Source organism: Falco rusticolus, chromosome 3 (assembly GCF_015220075.1).
Source record: "Falco rusticolus isolate bFalRus1 chromosome 3, bFalRus1.pri, whole genome shotgun sequence".
Lineage (NCBI taxonomy): Eukaryota > Metazoa > Chordata > Aves > Falconiformes > Falconidae > Falco > Falco rusticolus.
The window spans coordinates 19,492,618-19,514,341 of NC_051189.1; the positions used below are offsets into that span (position 1 = coordinate 19,492,618).

The following is a 21,724-nucleotide window of genomic DNA, read 5'->3' on the forward strand; positions in this document are numbered from 1 at the left end:
ACTTTTCAAAACACTTTTCTTTTTTGTTAAACTGTATACAGTACTTTTCAGAAATAAATAGCAGTCTTTGTCCTAAAGAATGTCATCTAACTAACACCCTCAAATGTGGCCTTGATAACGGATACACCACAGCTAGAGGCGGGGGAAAGAGAAAGCCAGGATTATAGATGGATAGAGTCGTACCAGCAATAAACTCTGTGATTTGCGTTGGGCACTGTGCCTCTGACTTGTACACTGTAAATCTGTTTTATTTATCTTTTTTTTCTCTTCACTTTCCATTTTGTGAGCAGAAGGTCAATGTAAGAGCAAGAATAGAGAGCGTAGGAGTGGGAAGCTAGTGTACTTAGCTTTGGAGGAGGCTTTTTGGGAAATGTTGCCAAACTGACGTGAATGATGCTAGCTGTTCCACAGTACTGAGAGACTTACAGTGACTTCTTTGTTATTTATCAGGGATAAAGAGGGGTAAGTGTAAGTGAGGGAGGAAACCATTTGTTTAACCACTTCAGTCACTGACCAGGACTAAGCAGGGAACATTTTTCTGATGCTACTATTGCTGTGATCATTTACAAATGTTCTTATTCCACATTAGAAAAGAAGTCAATACCTTTTTTTTTTTTCCTTCCATGACAGTCACAAACCCCCTAAACACACAGTGAGAAATGAAGTTTAATATATCCAGGAGCTCGGTAATGAAGGCACTAAAAATGTAGGAAATCCAGATTCAAATTCTTTCTCTGCCTAATTCAAACCAATGTTTGCACCACAGCCTTAAGGTTATATTGCCTTATTACAAGGCTGTTTGCTAATCGATTATGTCTTCCTGTATGTTGGACCATAAATCCTGTCCTGAAGCTAGGAAACCTGCTTTAACAGGCAATCCATCAAAACTGATATACTAGCACAAAAAGCTTGAGTTTTGGCAAATCGGTATTTATCAAACCAGTTTCATTGAAAAATCTTCAAGCAGCTTCATTGCTGATAGAGATTTAATGAGGCACATTGCCTATTGTGCATGTTAATTCTCATTGAATCGGCCTTAGAGAAATGTCTGTAGGCAAGAGAGAAAAACAAACCAGGCAGTGTTGTCCAGACATAAAAGGCATAAAACAAATATTTCCTAGGGCATGAACGCTTTACAAGGAAACCCTGAGAAGACACAAAAGAAAATCCTGAAGGATTCTGGTCCTTTGAGAAGAGCAATAGTCAGGTAACCTTTGTGTAGTGCGTTGCCTCCTTGGAGTACAAGTACTTCCTTGGTCATGTGTATTACGTCCACTTGGTTATTTTCAGACATTAGCAGTTAAATGTCAATAACTATAAAGACTACGGACAGCATTCTGAAATAGTGTTCATCAAAAGACTGCTAGATCTAGAGCCAATTTTAATAATTTGTAGAGCCCCAGATCCTGTGGTTGGACTCCAGCTTAATACATCCTGCTTATAACCACGGTCTGATTCAGCCAGAAGTGCTGACAGTCCACTGGCATCCTTTCTAACCCAAATTTAGTGTTAAGGAGAACTTTCCTTTTCTGTACTGTATCGTACTGAATAAATCCGGGGGCATCTGAAGTAAAAGGAAAAAAGCTGTACAATATTCCTCTGCTTTGGGATCCTAGATGGTTTCTGTTCTCCTGGTGTCAGAGGTCATGACAACTTGGTATCAGCCGATTGTATTGGATACATCAATTGCAGTGGCAAAGCTTAGAGAGAATGGAAAGGAAAAGCAGTAACGTGTAGTTTGCTAAGCGTAGGGAGGAAAGTAATCCTAGGCCTATTTTGTAAAGAATCATTTTTGGTTTTGACACCATGCAGTGAATACTTGAGCCTGTAAACACAGTCTCCACCAGTTGTTGTTCCTCTGAGTAAGATATAAACAATGACTAGACTTGATATGCCTGCAAATTACTGACAAGAACCAAACTGAGAACAAAATTCTCCAAAATCTCCTTGCTTCTGTGTTCAGTAAATACAGCTTGTAGGACTCTAATGATTTTAGGTAATTTTTGTTGGATATTTGAAGGGCTTTATCAACCTCAGCAGCGTAAAAATATATGTTTCCCCTATCTCCCTGCTTTCCTGCTAGTGAGTTTGACTCTGTGTTGAGTTGGGTACCTTGAGGGATGGGTGTGAGTGTTCCCTGGTCTGACACAGGGATGACGCTCTAGCAGAAACTTAGGTCTGCTTTAGAGCTTACAACCCCTTCTTGGGATACTCTTGCCTCTCCTTTCCCACTCCTATCCCCCTCAGCTTTTAGGGCTTAAACAGAAAAGCTGACCCAGATTCCACCTGGAAGCATGTTCTGCAAGGCAGGAGGGATCTGGAGACAGCTGGTGCCCGGGTCAGCACCGAAATCTCGGAAGGAGCTTGGTTTGCAGAGCGCAGATTGAAAGAGCTGCTGGATGCTTTATGAGGAGCAGTGCTAAACTCCATACCCCGTTTTTTAAACAGACCTCAACTGCGTATAACTTCTGCTCGCTCAGGTAGCACTGCATTGCAACTTTGCATTTCTAACTTTTGCACTTTGCAAGAATTTACTGGCTCCCAGTGAATGTGTATAAGCACTTTTGTTGTAAATACTTTCATTAAGAATACTTCCCTGGCAGTTAACCTGCAGGCTTTTGGTTCTACTGAAGATGTCTTTGTCTTCACTCATCCAGCATCGGACTTCCTCAGAGGCCTAAGATACCTGTTGCTATTGTTTTCCATGCAATCGCTACTCAGAGAAGCTGTCCAAAAAAAGTAAGGCATTCATATATGCATTCAGAGATGTGATAGAAAGTGAAATACTCAGTGTGGTTTGTAACTGTGTTTATCTAAGTGCAGCCTCTTCCTGTGTCAGAACAGATTTTTGCAAACAAGAGGGCAATGATTCAGTTCCAGGGGAAGACTGACAAAATAAACCCCGGCTTCTGCTGACCTGATGCAGTGCTGACCAGTGTCCTACCCTGGGAAAATATTTCCTGCTTTATTTTCATAAATATTTATGTAATTCCTTCTGGGAAACATGTCTTCTTCAGAAAACTGAACACGCTGCTCCCTGTCACAAATTTAACTGTTTGTTTACACATGAGAGATTATGGGCATGTACCCAGCCCTGGATTTTTACATTCTTATCTCAGGCATTTCTGTCTTTTAGAGCTCTCCTTCGCTCTCCTCCTAGAGATCACATCATGTCTTGAGCCATGGAGCTTAGAGTTCTGGCTCTGGAATTTGAATATCCCCAATGCTCTTTGGAGAGTTGTTATTTTGGGCTGCAGAAATAGGGACCAAATGTAATCTTCTGCCTGGAATCACTTCTGTCCTGCCCAGTTATGTCTTTCCCATTCTGGTTTGAGGCTCCTCTCTAAAAAAAATAATAAAACATTTAAGAAATTAAACAGAGGGCTGCATGGTTAATGAAAGTATTTCTATTTAGAAACAGACCTAAACACAGTGCTGTGAGCTGAAATAGAACTGGCAAGCAGTCTTTTGAGTTTGCTTTCTAAGTTTATAATAAGGATTAGCAGCAAAGTTGTGCTCAGTTTGCCCCAAGAGAACATGTATACTCCCCACCATGACAAACCAAAAAAGGTTGATCTTGCTCTCTTTAACATTTTTTAAGAGAACAGAGAAGTTACTGACCTTGAAGTACAGACTGACAGAGCCATGTATGAAGCTTTGTATTAGTGCAAAGCTGAGCTTTGCTTGCCAGCGCGCTCACAACCCTTCCATGAAGTGGTGAACTGTGTGTGGTTCTTTGGAGAAAGCCGTGTGATATGTGGAAGACATAGTCACAAGAGATGGCAGACACTAAGCTTGTGCCCAGGAAAAAACATGCAAATGAGTAAGTGGTACCCAGGTGATGTGCTGACCTGTGGATTTTATATGAAACCTGTTTGTTGTACGGAGCAACAACAAAACTTCAAAGCACAAGACTAACAAGTCCTACAAGATCTTATTCTCCTGGTCCTAGCATTCAGCTGCTGTGCTTTGCATTACCCATTTGACCTTTTTGTTGAACTGCATATTTATAGATTATATAGATCTATAATTACTTAGTTTCTCTCTTTTTTTTCCTTCTTTTTCAGTTCAAACTCTGCTGCACACTTTCTGAACAGAGCCAGAACCAAACAACTTTTAGCACTTTCTTCAGCGCTTTTTGCAAAAGAATCCCCAACAAATCAGGAGGCATCTACCTGCCCTGGAATGTTTATGAGCTAATCCAGCAAAAATGGAAGGCAAGGGTATGAGGAAGATGAGAGAGAAGAGAACACAATAAACAAAGAAGGATCCACAGGAAAACAGAGAAAGCTTGCAGACCTCCTTCCTAGCCCAGAGGTATGTGACAATATATGCATAATCTATAACAGGCATTCCAGACTTTTTTTTTTCTTTTTCTTTTCTGTGTTCTTGAACGCCACCAGTGGTGACATTGGCGGCTGACCACTTCGAAGGGGCTCACTTGCTGCTCTCAGAGCTCCTGGCCTCCATCACGGCCTGAACCCTGCTACTAAATGTGTCCCAAGACATCTGTCCTGCTCAGTGAACTCTGTCTTACCTCCTGAGTTGCTTCCCTGGTGTTTGGGGACGCACAGTGTTGTGTAATGTGTATCGTAACATTTGTTTCATGTCTGTGTGGGTGTCCTTTTGGCAAGAAAAAGAAAGTTTTGAACCTCATTCTCCCACCTTCCTAGTTATTGTCTGCCAGACTGTTTGCTAGTGAAGGGGAGGGAGGGTGATGGTGGTGGTGTATTTTCTGCTTGACAGCCTAACAAAACCAAAGGAAAAAAAAACCCCTTCACTCAGTCTATACCCAGAAAGTTGTTTGTTTTGGGTTTTTATAACCTGCTAATGAATTGGACTTTTTGCAACTTCAGGTTTTGATTAATGAAAAAGGATAAAAGGTAATGGTATTTTTCTGCTGAATTTTGATTGCTAGTACCTCCAGAGCTTTTGGCCTGTGATTTGAAAACTGGAAGGCTGGATTCCAATCCTGACTTCATATGTGTGGCTCTGAATTGTGGGTGCTTGCTTAGGTATACAATGTGGTGTCATTATGGCTGGATTTTAGTTTAACAATGGTTTAACATAATAAGTACAGCACTTAGTACAGACTGGATAAAAGGACTGCTGTGACTCCTAGCATTTGGAGTAATTCACATCACTTGGAACTACTGCTGAGCCACTCCTGGCAAGGAAAAAATTGAGCTACAGGTCTTATAAAAAGATTTCTGAATAGTAATTACTTTGCCATTGATGGGAACCACTGAATTTTCTGCATTTTTCCCCAAGGCAGGACACCCCCAGACTTTAAGTTTCTGTTTGTCTCATCCTCGCATAGGAAGTGACACCTGCTTGGGTGCTTTGCTTTTTAATCTACCTGCTCTCTGGCTGCAGCAATGTACGTATAGGTATAGAAGAAAGGCTCATAGATCAGCACAGTATGTCTCATCACCAAGAATGGGTGCATGGTTTTGTTTAATGTGTGGGCTTTTATAGCAGTGTTCAGACGAATTTATGAGTTTAGAAGTAACATTAAATCAGTTCCAAGGACAGCATCGGACTATATCCAACACTGTCAGTAAAACATTATGTAGCATTGTCATTTCTCCAAGGGTTTTGGAGATTCCAACTTTATTATGGGATTCACAGTCACTTTCAGTTTAAGGGACAAGAAATTGCTACAGTCTGCTAGATGCTTGCAGTTTGGTCAGAGCAGCATGTGCTGGGAGGAAACAGCAGATCCTTGTAGGTTTTTGTCCTACACTGTGGTAGAGAGGTTTTACCCCTTGGGCCATGACCAGCCAGAAGCAGTTAAGAATAAACCTGAACTTGTGTGCAGCTGATAAGAGATTATCTCTAATATTAACTGGTCCTTGGCTTTACAGCACAGAAGAGATTTGCCATGCAAAGCATCCACAGAGCTCCATCACAGATCGGATGTTTTCTTTCCAAAGACCAACAACCTAATCAAAAGAATAAGGACTACGCAAAGGGCAGGCAGAGCTTGAATGCCAACCCATCATTAAGAAATCTCCAGTTGCTCTTGTCCTTCCTTTCCTCCCTCTTCTTTTCTTGTGCAATATATGTCCTGATCCCTTGGTGACAAAAATGACTTCACACAGTGGAGGAGGCTGTTTGGCTGATCTTGGAGGTGATTCCAGCTTCACACTGCTGACACAGTCCGTAACTGTTGAGTCTGTGCAGAGGCTCCAGCCATACTGTTGCATCCACATTCCTGGGCTTGGATTTGTGCCCTTTGTGCCCACAGTCAGTGCGTGCACAGGATTGCTTGGCTGCCCACCCTAGTACCCGTGCAGTAGGATGGCACGGTGCCTGCTCACAGAGGTGGGAAGCCAATTCCACAAGGGTACAGATGAGCACTGGAAGCGGATTTAGACTGGCGTCCTGCTCGATACTGCCTATGCCAGTTCCCCAGCTGAAGCTGGCCTCTTTTCAATGATTTTTTTTTTTTTTAATATTGTTTCTAGACTTAATTGATCTGAAAGTGAATTGCTGCCTGTTAACACTAGGAGGAGATTCATAGACAGCACGTGTTTTCCTTTAAGGAGGATCTGTGGCGGGGGATGAGTCAGTAACTGTGAACTTTTCCTATGTGTGGATGCCAGTGTGTCCTCTGTGCTGGCTCCCTCAGATGTGATGACCATTCCCACCATCATGCTCTGCCATACAGACAGGCACGTGTTCAGTGAGTGTCTCTCCATGTTGTGGTGGGAAGGGCAACAGAGGCACAAAATGAATGCTGAACTGCCTTTTTCAAGGAAGCAAAGGGCAAGAGCTGAGATTTATTGACTAGAGCCCCTAAACATGGCAAACATGATAGCTTCATAACTCCAAAGATTTGCATCAGCCAGCACTTAATAAATAGTAAGTAACAGGGGCACACAGAAGTAGAGCAAGGGAAAAAAAGAACTAAGCAAACTTAAAAAGAAAGCAGAGATGAGAAAATAAGAACTTATGATTTATCTGTTATTCTAATTACATGGGATTAGAACTAGACTAGAAACATCTGCTGTTTTGATTCTGCTGCTCCTGGGATTCCTCAGCCCTTTCCTCCTAAGTGCAACATTTCAAATGAGCAGCATCTGACCTGAAGAAATCCATAAAGCTGTATTCATTACTTACGTTTTCTGCTTGGGCTGATGTAAAGATTTGACCATTTTAATTTTCTTTGGATTAAGGGAACTCTCCAAAAGAATGTGCCATTGGTTTTCTGTTGGTGTTCTGGTTTTTTTGGTTTTTGTTTTTTGTTTTTTTTTTATGTGATGCAATGCATTAAAACTTTCATGCAGGCAGTCATTAATTGTCAAAACCAAAAATACTCCTGAACTCCTGTCTGCAATTATCCATACTGTGCTATATTTGGGACACATTATGGTTTCTATCATTAAGAAGACCTCCTTGTAATGCCCCATCATGGATAAAACATAGCCACAAAAATGATGCATATGGACAAAATATAAAGTGAAATTATGGGTTTCTATACTGAAATGGAACTACTGATGATGCATAGTACCAGACACAAGTGACACACAGAACAGAACTGTTAGTAAACACGGGGAAAACTATAAATATGCTTAAGACGAGACATCACGCATTGTTTCAAGTGACAAACTTTGTACTAAAAGAAAGAAAAAAGATCACAAATCTAGACAGACGGCACTGCTAAAAGTTATATAGCTGCATGATTCATTCCCCAAAGAAATCAATGTCAGGATGACATTTTTCTTCAGGCAGTACTGGCAACTGCTCGTAATTTGGGTAAACTTTCTCTGCCCTATAAAAACAAACCATCAAACCAAAAGGTAACCACTGAAACAGCTACCACTCAACCAAAAAAAAGTAGTATTTTAAACAGAGCACAACATAAAACTGCATGAGTCAATCTACCGTAAACTTTCGGCAAATAAGATGTGTCATAGAGATCAACTCTGGTGTTTCCAAAGAGCATAGGCTTATACAGCAGGCTTTTTAGAAACAGACTTCACCTCAAATAGTAATTCCCTACTTTCAATAAACCCTGACTGGCCGCAACTAGTTATTTCTCCTGATACAGACAGCCAAAATAACTAACTCGTAAACAGAAGCCTATGGAGCTAGATTAATTACAGGGATTACATACGGTATTCAGAGCTTTTAAGACCAGAAGGGATCATTATGATGATCCCAGCTGGCCTCCTCCGTAACATAAGCCTTGGAATTTCACTGAACAGTTCCTGCTTACAGCTGCTGGTGGTGATGGGAAGATGTATCATCACTGTTGAAGTACTTAAAGTGAGTGAAAACACAACTACCCTGTTCCAGTGGCTAGTTACCCTCATCTTGTAACCTGCTGGACCTTCCGCAGTGCTTGTTTAGTAAAGTATATTGAATATGTGTGCCTGTTTAAATAAACAATTGCATCTGAAGAATTTATAACTTCCTATGAACTGGAGGCCCAAATGCCAACTAGCCCTACATCCTATATCCTATATCCTAAAAGCTGACATGGTAGAGAGCACCTTTTATCCTGAAGTGTAGTACTTACCAGTGAAATTTTTCAGCACACAGAAATACATGTTACTTAGTTTGCTTTCCATCGGATAACAATCTTGATGTCCACTGTTTTAGCTTGTTGCAGTATATAGTGTTCTTGAAAAACTCCACAGCTATTTAAGTTGGGAGGCTTTAAGTCTTACCACTGTCTTTCATATAGGGAGGTGGCTGCGATGTTACCTGACTGTCCTTAGTGACCTGGATTGTTCTCTTTTGATGCTACTTAATATCTTTCTTGAGAAAAAAATGAGTTCAGATATTTGCAACAAAACTTCAACATTTTGCAGAAATAACCTTTTAGATGAGACAGCCAATTTGCCTGATAAAGCAGAGAGAGAGAGAGTCATCCCTCCGTTATGCATGGGAAGTGATTTGTTTTGCAGATCGATCAGTGCGCTGGTTACAGAGAAGAGCTGAGATGATCCAGCGTGAGTCAGTTAGGCCTAGCAAAGCTAAGGAGTTGAGGCACGATGCCACAGAATCACTTATGCAGTTCTTCCCAAGGACAGTTCAGGTCCAGAAGAAGTTGTGGCTGTATTTTCCCTTTGGCTGTGGTATCTCATAACTCTGGAGACTTGATTCTAATAGATTTCTGCAAAGCATTTGGCTTTGTACCTATATGTGGTAGAAACAAATTCCACCATGAGTGATCATAAGAAAGCCAGGTAGCTCTTTTAATCCCACCTAGTTACACCAGAAAGGCATGTGATAGGAGTTTGGGAAGAACGCATGATGCAATTGGGAAAGAGATGGGAGCAACAGAGAATATCCCAAGCTACCTTTCTGTGAAAAGGAGTAAATACGGAAAAGAGAAAAATATAAGGAAGCTACAGAACTGGAATGAACTTCTCCACTGGGTCTTTGAATGCAAGTGAGTGAAAACGCATGACTCCAAGGAAACATTTTTGTGGGTGAACATTCAGAAAGACAACGAAGAGTTAAATGTCTGTGATAGAGAAATAGAAAAAAATCACATTAACTTCCCAGAGTTTTATACAAAATCCTTTGTGAATTACATAGCATGGAAAATTGAGTGTTTAAATATAAGAGCCCAGTCCATCTCTTCACCAGGTTCACTTCAACAGAATGACATAAACTCACAATGGGAACAGGTATATGTAGAAGAACGTAAGAATGGACATATTAAAGGTCCTTCCATTCCAAGCAATTGTTTTTCACTTACTTTGGAAAGGAGAAAAAATACAGGGTGAATACACATGAAAAATAATATAATAAAGATAGTAAGACATGCAGAAAGGTTTCTGTTGAAGACAATTCTGTGCTTTTGCCCAGCAATACAATTTTGTGTCCATGAGTGCTTTCATTTTGGTATGGCTCATTGATCTGTATTAGATTTCCTTCAGAAGTTTCTGAGGTTTGCAAAAAGGAGAAATCACAAAGAAGGGTTGTTACATTTAATGCTGATGAACAGCTTATCTATTTATCAACATCCCAACGAGGAAGCAAGGTGTAATTTGTTCCACCACTGCTGGAGCAAGGCTACATATTGGATTCTTCAGTGAATCATGCTGGGGAGCAGTAAAATGGGCCATCATTCTTAGCATTTAGTCAAGTACACAGAATTTCAGTAATTTGGGTTGATTCTTAGTTAAGACAGGAAATCTAACAAAAAAGAAAAACAATACAAATGTCAGATCTCAACTATAGAATATGTCTTGAGTGTCAGAAGAGCAGAAATCTGGTACTGTTTCTTCAGCTGAAAGAATTGTTTTAGGTCATAGCTGTATTTGCTCACCTAAGAGCTTTTCAGCTGAGATGGGAAATTCCTCACTACCTTGCTACAACTATTGCTGTGGATGTCTGTCAGAGAACGTGATGAATGTTACCAATAATTCAAAGAATCACCTAAAACTCAGTTGTTGATACAGCTTTACAGGTACAAATTTTGCAAATTTTTCTTCTGTGCAATTTCACAAAGCTGGGCTGTGTCTTTCCTTAGCTTCCTGAGAAAATCTACTATCATCTGCATCAGACACTGAAACTGCACGCTCTTGATAGTCACTTGGGAACTATTAGCATAACCTCTGGTTTTCTGTCCTTTATTTTTGTAATGCTTACTGACTGGAAAAATGAATAAACATCTAACTGTAAATGGCCATTTGGAAAATCCAGAACTTTTACAGAAGAGTCATGTGGACGATCACTTGTTCTCCGTGTCTCAACTTTGTGGTGGTCTGGAAGGGAAAAGAGACCTTCCTCTGGCAACCCCCAAAGATGAACAAGTTAAAGAAATAGTTGTACTTGGGTAGTTTCCTGACATCAAAGCTTCTTGCGGGAGAAACATGCTATTACGTGACATTATTCTTTTTTTCTTCCTGTAATAGCTATGGCAGACACTCAGCATTTGCTTTGCACATTTAAAATTTTGATTTATTCAGGGAGACCAGATAAGAAACCTACTGAGGGTTTCTCTCATCTTGAAGTCAGTGGTAGCACGTTTGTTGGGGTAACCTGGAGCAGCATTGGGCACTCCATATGTGAGTGTGCACTGGAGGAAAGGAGGAAATGCAGGAGGAAATTTTTCTTCAACCTGATGCTCTGTGGGAGGCTGTATCTTATATTGCTTTAATCATTGGGGTGGCAGCTGGCCTACCTGTATGCCAGAGAGCCCTGACACATTTCAGCATAAAAGGCACTTGTTACTTCATCTCCTGAGAAGTTTTAACATCTTTGGTGCTTCCAACAGGGCTTTGAAATATGGCTATGTGAGGAGTGTGCACGTATGATATGTATGCAGCAGGACAAAAAGGAAGGTGTTCTTAGTGCAGAAAAAAAATAGGTTTCTTTTGTCTGGTAAAATTGTTTTTCCAGAGGGGTTTCCCACCTCTCCCTACCACAGCTCAGGGATGCTGTGGCAGCTTGCCAGCACCACACTTGGTGCTGGCATGCCAGTAGCTCCACTGCAGCCAGCACAGCAGGAAAGGTTACAGGGATGCTGGAGCTGCTCTCTGGGAAAAGGGGGCTGGGGGAGGCTCCCTCCTCTGCCCCACTCTAGGAGCCCTCTCCACCCCCTCTCCCACCAATTCTCTCCACTGGCAATAAGGTGTGTGTGGCTGGTAGTTGAGACCATTCATCTGTTTTTTTCCAGCAGCTGCCTTCTGTGTAGCTATCACAAGGAGTCAGCATCGATGTCCCATGAAGAGGTGGCTGCATGTGAACAGATAGGCTTTCTTTAAAAGGTAAAGTAGCCACACACACTTGAAATTCACACTTTTTTTTTTTTTTTTTTTTTTTTTAGGTGGAAAATCAAGTCCTCTGAAGTTGGGAAATGCCAGATATTTGTCTGTCTGGCCAACCCAAATTCAGCCCGGTGCTGGTGTGTTCTGCTACGGTCTGCCATTGCCTTCATCATGGGCTCTTTCTTCCCCACGGCCCTGATTCATGTGAAATTAGATCTGGTTACAAAATCAACGCTTCGAAATCAGGAAGTACCAAACCTGGGGTTTCCCAAGCATCCTTCACTCTGCAACACTGCACGCCTGCCCTTCTCCATTTCATGCCTAGCCTGAGCACAAAGTGTCAAAATTTAGGCTATCTGGGCAAATGCAAATCTGTTATTGCCTAACTTCTGCAAGTTTGATTTTGCCAGTGTTGCAATCTCTTAATGCTCTTTCTTTGGTAAGTAATAACCAGTGTAGAAAAACTCCCATTGAGTCCAAAAATCTGAAAGGATCAGCAATGTGAATGACTTTTGGGCTACCAATACAGCATTACTGCACTCAATGGATCGCTTCATCCATTCATATGTACCTGTCACTTTTTGAGTACTTAAATCAGAAGCTAGTATAAATGCCAAGGCATAGGAAGGAGTAAAGCAAATAATGTGTGGGCTGTAAGCAGAAATTTACCCTTTGTCCTTAACAGTAGAGCAGAACTATAAGAAAACTGGCAGATATTTTAAAATCAATAGGAAGGTAACCCCTCCAGCCCCCAAACCAAATTACGAAGTTTTAAAAAACAACTTCTGCCATAAAGAAGCTAAATATTATAGACACTATTTTTATTTTGAGTCTTGCACCAGGCTGCTGAGCTGAGGCTTGGCAAACCTACACCTTGTTTTGGGTTTTGTTCCTGACCTGCTGCATAACGCAAGCAGACCCAGACATTCAGTGTTTTGCTTAGTTACCAAGTAGGCTTTTACGGCAGATTGTCCCTTTCCTATAAATTTTCCTTCATGTGGACGTCTACTCCTAAGACTAATCCAATATGTTACAAGTTTTCAGCACTAATTTATTTTCCTTTTCCACAAGTAATCTTTTTCTGACGTTCTGTGTATTGCAGTGCCAGTGGAGGTGAACAGATGCAGCTGAATTGTTGAGACACAGCCGATCCCAAATGGCTCTTGTTCATTGTAACACACTGACTAAATATGACAAATTTTTCTGCATCAGCAGTGCTTTGCTGGGTCTGAGTGTGTTGACCCCTTCTCAGTAAAAACTTTTTGATGCAAGTGCCCAAAGGCATATGAGTAACTATAAACTACTGCTTAAAAATTACTTGAGTTTTGAGAAGATATTACTGTAAAATATTTCTTTGTCTGAAGCAGCACATGGCACTTCACATTTTCAGACTAAATGTGCCTAAGCACCATTTTGATATATTTGAGTATTAAAGATTCAGCTTAGTACCTCCATAAGGAAAATTGTTAGGAGGGGTTTTTTGTTCACCACAGTATCCTCAGTTGGTTTATTTGTTATTTCAGCAAAATGAGTGCACCCCTGTGTTATTCTGGGGATACATCCACTCCTGGGACTGGGGGCAGAATACACACCAAGCACACAGGGTATTGCATTTTTGCTGTGTAAAAGGGATGAGGCTTTACCCAGACACTTGTCTTATGCTTCAAAGCAACTCTTAAAAATTGTGTCTTTAGTCCCTTCAGCTGGCATGTTTGGTACAAGATTAAAGTCGGTAGTTTCCTTCCTTGGAGAAACATATACTATGGAGGAGAGGTAGCACTGCTTCCAGTACGTGTAATGGGTACCACATGCATAAAATCTCTGTGTGACTTTTACTAAACCATCATTTAAAGTGAAGTTGGCTCTGAAGTTACATCCCCTCAGGAAGTGCAGGTGGAAAGCCTGTGACACCATTATTCTACTTAATTGAGGTAAATAAAACCTTGTAATCATCAGTCCAGTAACACGGCTGGCTGATCTCACAGAGTGTCAAGGATATGTTGATGTCTTCAGCCTTGAACAACCCTTCCTTGTCAGGTTTATTACCTGTTTTGCTCTTACATTCAGGAGCTGAAAAAAATTGATTAGTTATTAAGGTGTCTCCTTCTATCTTGGAAAGCTCCTATAAAAATTGCTCAGGTGATTCTCACTTCCCCTGAACACCTCTAGTAGACTGTCCAGTGAACTAGGAGTCCAATAGGAAACAAGAGCAGGTTTAGATAAATTTGTTTTCAATTTGATATTCTTCAGCCTCTCGAGCTTCTATGTTAAAGAAAAAATATGATTCAATCCTGATATGGTTAAAACACAGCATCACAGTCTGTGTGCACGGCCAGCTTCTTCATACCTTGTCCCCAACAGTTTGACCTGTGGGGCTACCTCTGTTATTTGCAGCATTTTCTTTTCTTTCCTTTCCTTTCCTTTCCTTTCCTTTCCTTTCCTTTCCTTTCCTTTCCTTTCCTTTCCTTTCCTTTCCTTTCCTTTCCTTTCCTTTCCTTTCCTTTCCGTGCCTTTGCCTTTGCCTTTTTGCCTTCCCTTTCCCTTTCCCTTTCCCTTTCCCTTTCCCTTTCCCTTTCCCTTTCCCTTTCCCTTCCCCTTCCCCTTCCCCTTCCCCTTCCCCTTCCCCTTCCCCTTCCCCTTCCCCTTTCCCTTCCCCTTTCCCTTCCCTTTCCCCTTCCCTCTTCCTTTCCCTTTTTTAACACTATGGGTCTTTTATGAGTTGATTCAAAATTATTTGCCCGTAACTACTACGACAAACTTCAACCCTTGCAGGCCAAACATATGAGAAAGATTGCTTCAGTAAGCTCTCTGTAAGCTTGATCAAAGCCTGCTAAAATCGAACTTGTAGAGCAGTTTGGTCCGGAGCTGAGTTGCAGAAAACTGCACTTTTCCCAGAAGGCTGCCGTTCCAGTATATGAAGATCTGGATTATCTCTCTTGGGAAGAAAAAAAAGGAAGGTAAGTTTCATCATGCCATGTTATGTAACAGCTTTCCCACGTTATATAGTGATTTTACACTAAAAATGAGCACTTTTAAAAATAATTCATGGAATGAGACTGAAGCACAAGAGCTGACAGATGCAGCATTATGAGGAGGGCTGAGAGGAGCGGGTCTGTCTGCAGGCGCTGCACCTCCTTTCACTCAGGAAGTAAATGTTAAAACCACCTGAATGGGTAATTAAAGTGCACTGTAGTGTTTTAATATGTAATATGTATTTTAATGAGGGGTGTTCTTATTCTGGTATTTCTATAGATAGGATGGACTGCACAGAAAAAAAAGAAAACTATTGTCAAAATGTGGTTTAATGGATGCTGTTGAAAGTGGGATTTCTGTTTTAGATGTGATTGCTATTGTTTATCAGTGCTTACACCTCAACTCATTAGGTGAGGAGATGATAAGATGTTGGCACACTTGCTCGTCAAAAAGCTTCTTCTTTCATTTCCACAGGCATATGCTTTTGGCCTGCAGCTCACTAAATCTGTTGGGTACGGCACTTTTTTTGAATATTTGATGTGGGTTTGTGGTAACTGCAGTAGAGAATTAAGAGGCACAAGCTCTGCAAATATGTTCAAATTGTCAATGGATCTTTCTTTGTTGGTTTCCCTTCACTTTTTTATCAATTTCTCCTGATCTCTACTTCTTGCAACATCTATAGTTATGATGTAAAAATTCAGGAAATATTTTTTCCACTATCTGTTCTGTATTCCATCTCTTAGTTTCATCTTGAAGTAATACTGCGTATCTGTTATGTTTACATTTTTTTAGTATGTCTTATACAATTTTTGTAGCTACAGTAGATGAAATCATTATTTTATTATATCCATTAGGTATCTTCTTAATAAGTATGAGTTTCAGCTCTTCCTTTAACATACTATCTACACAGTAAAATATGTGCTAGTAAGTAGCTGTATGTATCAAAAGACAATAGTTTCAGGCTTTAAGTCTGCCTCTACCTGCATCGCAGGATTGTACAGATGTGGTCCTGCTAGATTTGTGTAGAGAAATACTTTTGACAAAAGAGATACCATTTTTTGAGTGTGTTAATAAGAGGAGGGAACAATTTCTGCTGCAGAAATTCTGAGTTCTAGCCTCAGTAGCAGAACTGGTTATCTACAGAAACACTCATCAGTTTATTTCTGTCGCACATTAGTCTTCTTCCAGTAACTGTAATATATATTATTTTTTCCCTGTTGTATCTATGTAAGATATTAGGAGCAGGTAGAAGGAAGATGCATAAGACTTGCTGCATTATCAAACCTATCTCCTTCAAAGGGTAGAAGACAATCCTTTTTCCTAACCGCTTGCGTTTCTTATAGTTTAATTGAACAAGAGCGAAGAGTACAAAGCTGAACAAAGTACACCTGAAATTCATTATGCAACTGAGATAGCATGATTTTCTGTGTTAGGATTGTGATCTTTGTCCTTTCTTCTATTGGCAGATGTGGCTTTTACTTGCATGAATCCTAGGCATATGTATGGTGTCTGGTTATGTATTTATTTTGTTTATTAATTGTTTTTAACAACAATTAATTACACTGGTCCCCGTGCTTGCTTATTAAAAATGTAAACAAAGCTGTGGAACTCAATGAGACTCCTCAGGTGCTTAAAACCAAGCATTTGACATTCTTTTCAGAATCAAGTCCTTAGTCCTTTTCCTTGCGTCCTGTTCTGGTATAGCAATTTTTGACACTTAAACTCACCTTCCTTCACCAGACAATATGTGTGAAGAGTATATTTCTGCCATAAGACCATGTTTTTATGGCAATGATAAATCCCTGAAAAGGAGTTTGTAATGGAAATACTGACTACTCCTTAAATGACTAGAAAACTGAAGGCTAGGCAACACTTAACAAAAACAAGGGCATATTTTAAAATTAGACCTACTATTCCTACCTTTAATAAGGACTGGAGGAAATTAAATGGTTCAGCTTCAACCTGGAGGCAAAGCCAGGATGCTGACTGTATTGCACCGGGCACAAACGTGGTCTGAGATCTTAGATATATATTCAACTTTCCAAAGATCTTACAATCTACCTAGTATCAGGCAGTCAGGGGAATCTTTGAGGGAAAAACAAAGTGCCACAGGAAGTGGCATTGTGATTCAGAAGATGACATTCTTCACCCTGAGTCACTCACGCCCTGCTGGGGGGCTCTCCTGCAGGTAAATCCCAGCACTGAGGCTCTGAGTCCTCACCGCTCCACTCAGTAAAATATTGGATGACACTTGTCACAAGGATAGCAGCATCTATCCTGGCTTTTGGCTATATTACAGACCGGGTAATTACTTTAAAGTTCTGGCTGCTTTAATTGCCTATGGTTCTTTCTTCGTTACTTCCTTCCCCTTGGTCTGTGTAGGTTGCTGGCACTGTTACAATAGCTGATGTGTTTGATGTGTTTCTAGGGGTGACTGGCTTTGCTTGATGCCCAAGGGGGCCTGGCTGGATTTCAGTGATTTCTGAGTTGCTGCTTCTGCATTGTGCCTTTGTAGCCTGGGATGCCGCTGAAACAAAAGCTGAAGTGCCTTTCCTGTTTGGAAAGAGCCCAACCTGCTGGGGATCGTATCCAAACAAGAATACTGCTAGCCTGTGGAAATTTGTGCTATGTCAGTAAATAAAAATAATCTTTACGTAGCATCACAGGCACCAAAAAGTATGAAGTACAATAGGCAGAAGATGCCATTCCCACAGAGAAGACATACTTGGCTTGAGTCAGTTATTATATTTTATTTCTACTGCGTATTTGAACACTACCAGAAAATTGTCAGCCACATGTATCTACATCAGGAGCACTTAGCACGTACTTATAAAGAATAAGCAATTACTCTACTCCTTTGCAATTTATTTTTAAAATAAGGAAGGTCTGTCCTACAGTTAGGGAATAATAAGCATTGCAATTAATGTTAAGGACCAAAGTTTGCTAGGTAATAAAAGCACAAATAAACTTAATCCTCCCAAACTTCAGCTGAATTTTTATCTGGAATGCCTTAATAATAACTGATTTGATTTCTTTTCAGTGGAAATTACTTAATCAAATGCAAATTTTAGAATTACTCCGAGGCTGAGAAACCACGCAGCAAATATCTGCGTTCAGTGGATTTTTATGGTGGCTTATAATGGAAAAGCTGATAGAACTTTAGCCATCACCTTGCTATCAAATGCTTCTGTAATTCCAAATTAACATGCCTTATCTTATCTGCTAGCTCGGCTGCTTGCTTTGCATCAATTATGATATAAGAAATGCTAGTTCCTTGGTAATTTTATTAATTTTGATGTCTGAGAGTGGGTGTTTTGAGTTTCTTCTTCTATTCAAAGCATATAGCAGAAAACACTCTTACCAATTTGTTAGAAACCTGATCTCAGTAAGCACTGGGTGTCTTTTGACTTGGTTCTGTTGAGATTTCAAAGAGCTGAGAGTACACAGTGACTCACAAGACATGTTGGCACCTGGCAGAATCACATCCTAATCGATCTGTGTGGTGCTGGATGGTTTCGGTTGGCAGAGTCATGCAGCCTATTGCCTTTTATTATATTATACATTCCAACCTAAGTGGTTTTGCAAGCCTTGAAGTTGGCTTTGAGCTCCAGATTCACATCTTTTGGAAACATTAATGTAAAAATCCTTCAAGGTATCACATTTCCTGACTTCCATAATGAAAACGTGCTAACTGTAAATTTCATAAAATTGTGGTGAAGGGAAATGAAGCAGTGTTATTAAGGTTGCAACTCAGAGCAGGTTCAAAAGCTCTGTGAGTCTTAATGGACCTTTTGATACAGGTGCTGTGAGTTAGGAGTCTTTTTCTAAGCCCCAAACACAACACACTTCATGTAAAACCTAAAAGGAACACAGCTGCTCTTGCCATACTCAGCAGTTATTTCATTCAGTTCTGTTTAGTAAGGGGCCAGTCTGCCCTTAGCTTTTGCCAAAACTTCCACTAAACTCCACAGACTGTTTAAGCACTCAGCAAGCATATCCTTTTACTTTATTTCCTTAGTTATTTTTGAACATGTACAGCCTTGTAATGCATGTACCTGTGCACTTCTATGTGTCCCTTTAATCTCTTAATTGAGACTGGTTTTATACAATCCTTTGGCAGCTATAGGACAGCTGTCTAGTTGCTCATTTTATGGAAAGATTATGAAGGATGGGGATGAAACTAGATCTTAAGGCAAGAACTTAAGAAGAGCCTTACGAATGTCTTAAGAAATGCCAAATTTTAAAATGGAACCTGAGTTCCCATTTCAGGGATACATTTTCTGGAGATGGGGTTTGTCCGCATTGCAGAGCTGATTTCAGTTATCCTTTTTTAGTTGACTTTAAACCCAAATCTATATTATATCCCTACATTATGCATGATGGTGCTTTTAACTTGAGATATTGATCTGCCAAGGGGGGGTCAATCTAAGCTTCAGCTAACACAACTCTTCAGTTATTAACAGGATACTAGCTGCCTCCTCTTCTTTTACTGTCTACTCAAAACTTCTCCCTGGCACGCAAAAAAACCTCAAAGTTCCCTCTCAATTCACGCAGGAGCATTTCAGACCCACAGTTTGGCTGTCTGAAGACTGAGGACAAGTACCATCGCCCCAAAGGGCTTCACACCACGCACAGGTGACTCCAGTCCAAACTAAACAGTTCAGGTGTCACTTCACAGTGTGGCCACCTCCATAAGCATGAGCTTAGATAACATAGAACTGAAGTCAGGTTGTTCTCCCATATTCTTCAAAGTGTTACTGAAAAGTCAGTGAGACTTCCATCCTTCCATTCTTTTCAGCACCTATAAAAACCAGACCACAGCTCATTTTGTGCGTTCATTTGTGCTGGATCAAAATTCAATGTTTTTCAATAGCAAAATTTAAGTGAGGAATGAACACAGGAAAGTATGTATGCCAGGGCCTCATCTACAGGTTGCATATTAAACAGTTTCTAAATGAAAAGGTTGTTTGCTGTGCTATGAAACAGTCATCTTTCTGCAGACCTACAGCCCACCGGAACGAGGGGACAGGATGGAGTGTGCCTTTTCCAGTATTCCCCACCCACTGACCCAGAGCATGAAACCCACAGAGTTCTTGGAACTGCAAACAGTGTTTGAATTCAGACTAAAACTGGAAAACAGAAACTGGCTCTTTTTTTTCCCCTTTTTTTTGGTTTTTTTTTTTTTTTTTTGAGTCACATCAGTCAATGCTATTTACAAAATCGGTTTATGGAGACCACAGGTGGACACTCTGACTCATTACACATGAATACTAAATATATCCAAGACAATCTTGGAAAATCCCATGAAGAAAGAGGGAATAGCCGTCTGATTTTTATATTTTTAACATTGGGTTTTGGATGCCAGTAATGGAAATTACATTGTTTTCACAAAAAGCAGGTGAGGGACAGTAAGGGACTGAATGATTGCCAGGCTCATGTGGCTTGAAGGAGAAGAAGGCTTAAAGCTAGACACGGAGGAAGGTTTGTCATGCTGCTGTAGGTTGCCGTTCACATTTGTGGCAGGCTGTGGTGAGGTTAGCAATGCATTCCACAATTGTCAGGAGCTAAGCAAATGTTACGTCCTTTAGCCAGGGTGAAAAGCACACCTGCCCAGGAAGCTGGCGTAAAAAATTTGGTACTGCCTCAACCCTGCTTCAGTGCTACATGGAGAGTTTGAGTAGTGCTTATGGCCTCATATCCTGCCACATATTTAAGTCTCTCTGATCTTGAAAACCAGGGAGGTCCAAGGTCTGTAATATATGCAGGAAAGCAGATAATGGATCCCTTTTTGTTTGTCATCACTGAATGCTGTTTTGATGGATGTTTTGGTGCCAAGGCTTCTCTTATTCTTAACCACCGAAGGACAGCTATTGCTGTACTCCCTGCAGTCCCTAGCTTAGCTCTGAGAAACATAACAGGGTGAAACTGAAACAAAACATGTAAGTTCTAGCCTGAAAGCTTACTTTAAACAGAAGCTGAGAAACAACAGCTTCTGTTAAGAGGAGCTGAGGAATGAGTTAGTGATTCTAATCTATGTCCTTTCCTAAATGACCAATAAAGTGAATAAATTACATCCCCAAATGCAAATTTTTTTACTTATAGGTCACCCAAGCCTGTATTGCAGGTTTATGATATTTCTCATTGCCAAAATTCCAAGCCAAATTCTGTCTAGACAGTGGAGATTAGTTCCTCACTACTCCAGTCTTTGAAACAGCCCCAAGGCTAGAAAGAACTTCTCTGTCGCTACTGTCTTGTTGGAAGTAGCAATGTGTGGACATAAACACAATGAGAAATTACTGATGCAAAGACAAATTAAGTAGTCATAATTGTTCTGGTCGAAGGTATATAGCAGAAGTGGTGTCATTTCTTTGTGAAGTCAGTTTGTATCAAGTGGTTTGTTGGTTGAGCGGATGTAATGGGGATTTGCTTGTGGTCTTCCTTCCTAATAACATCTGCTAATTAGGCTTAGCTTGACGATCCTTTAGCAAAATAGACAGAACTTCAGAAAAGTCACTCTTCTGGTACCCTGAACGACTAAAGTTCAGGAGCTGGAGCTGGAAATACCCAACCAGCCTTTCTGTTTGGCTCACTGCAGTCCCTCTCTAATGAGCTCTCCATTTGTTCTGTGTGTTTCTGTAATGCTTCTTCCAGCCTGCTACTAAAGTACTTCTAATGGCAATTTCTGTTTCTTCACTGCTTTCAAAGGAGTTGGTTCTTCAGTGTATTATGCTCGTTTCTGTCCATTCACCTTTAATACTATCTACTTCAATAGACTTAAACCAAAATAAAATACCGCTTGAAACGTTCAGGATGTTGTTGTTGTTGTCTGTTGAATGTAGCTCATCACCAGCGCAGAAGACGCAAACAGCACAGCACAAATGGAAAAGTTTATTGCAAAACCAGAGGGACGGCAAAGTAGTATCCCTTTTTTCCCTGAAAAAGAATGAGCGTCTTTGTTTCAACCGTTAGTCCAGCAATTCCTACCAGCTCACTGTCTGCAAATTTTGGTACTATGT

At 40.5% G+C, this 21,724-nt stretch overlaps 1 long non-coding RNA gene across 5 annotated transcripts in view; it reads left to right on the top strand.

The window, feature by feature from the left end:
- Window positions 1-21,514, top strand: part of LOC119144189 — a 56,071-nt gene extending 34,557 nt beyond the window's left edge. For 4 of the 5 annotated variants that reach the window (XR_005102982.1, XR_005102983.1, XR_005102984.1 and 1 more), the window contains 3 exons: window positions 4,068-4,317; window positions 11,795-12,174; window positions 14,508-21,514. This is a non-coding gene — a long non-coding RNA (uncharacterized LOC119144189). The remainder of the gene's footprint in view (window positions 1-4,067; window positions 4,318-11,794; window positions 12,175-14,507) is intronic. The other variant, XR_005102985.1, reaches the window with a different exon arrangement.
- The last annotated feature ends 210 nt before the right edge of the window (window positions 21,515-21,724 follow it).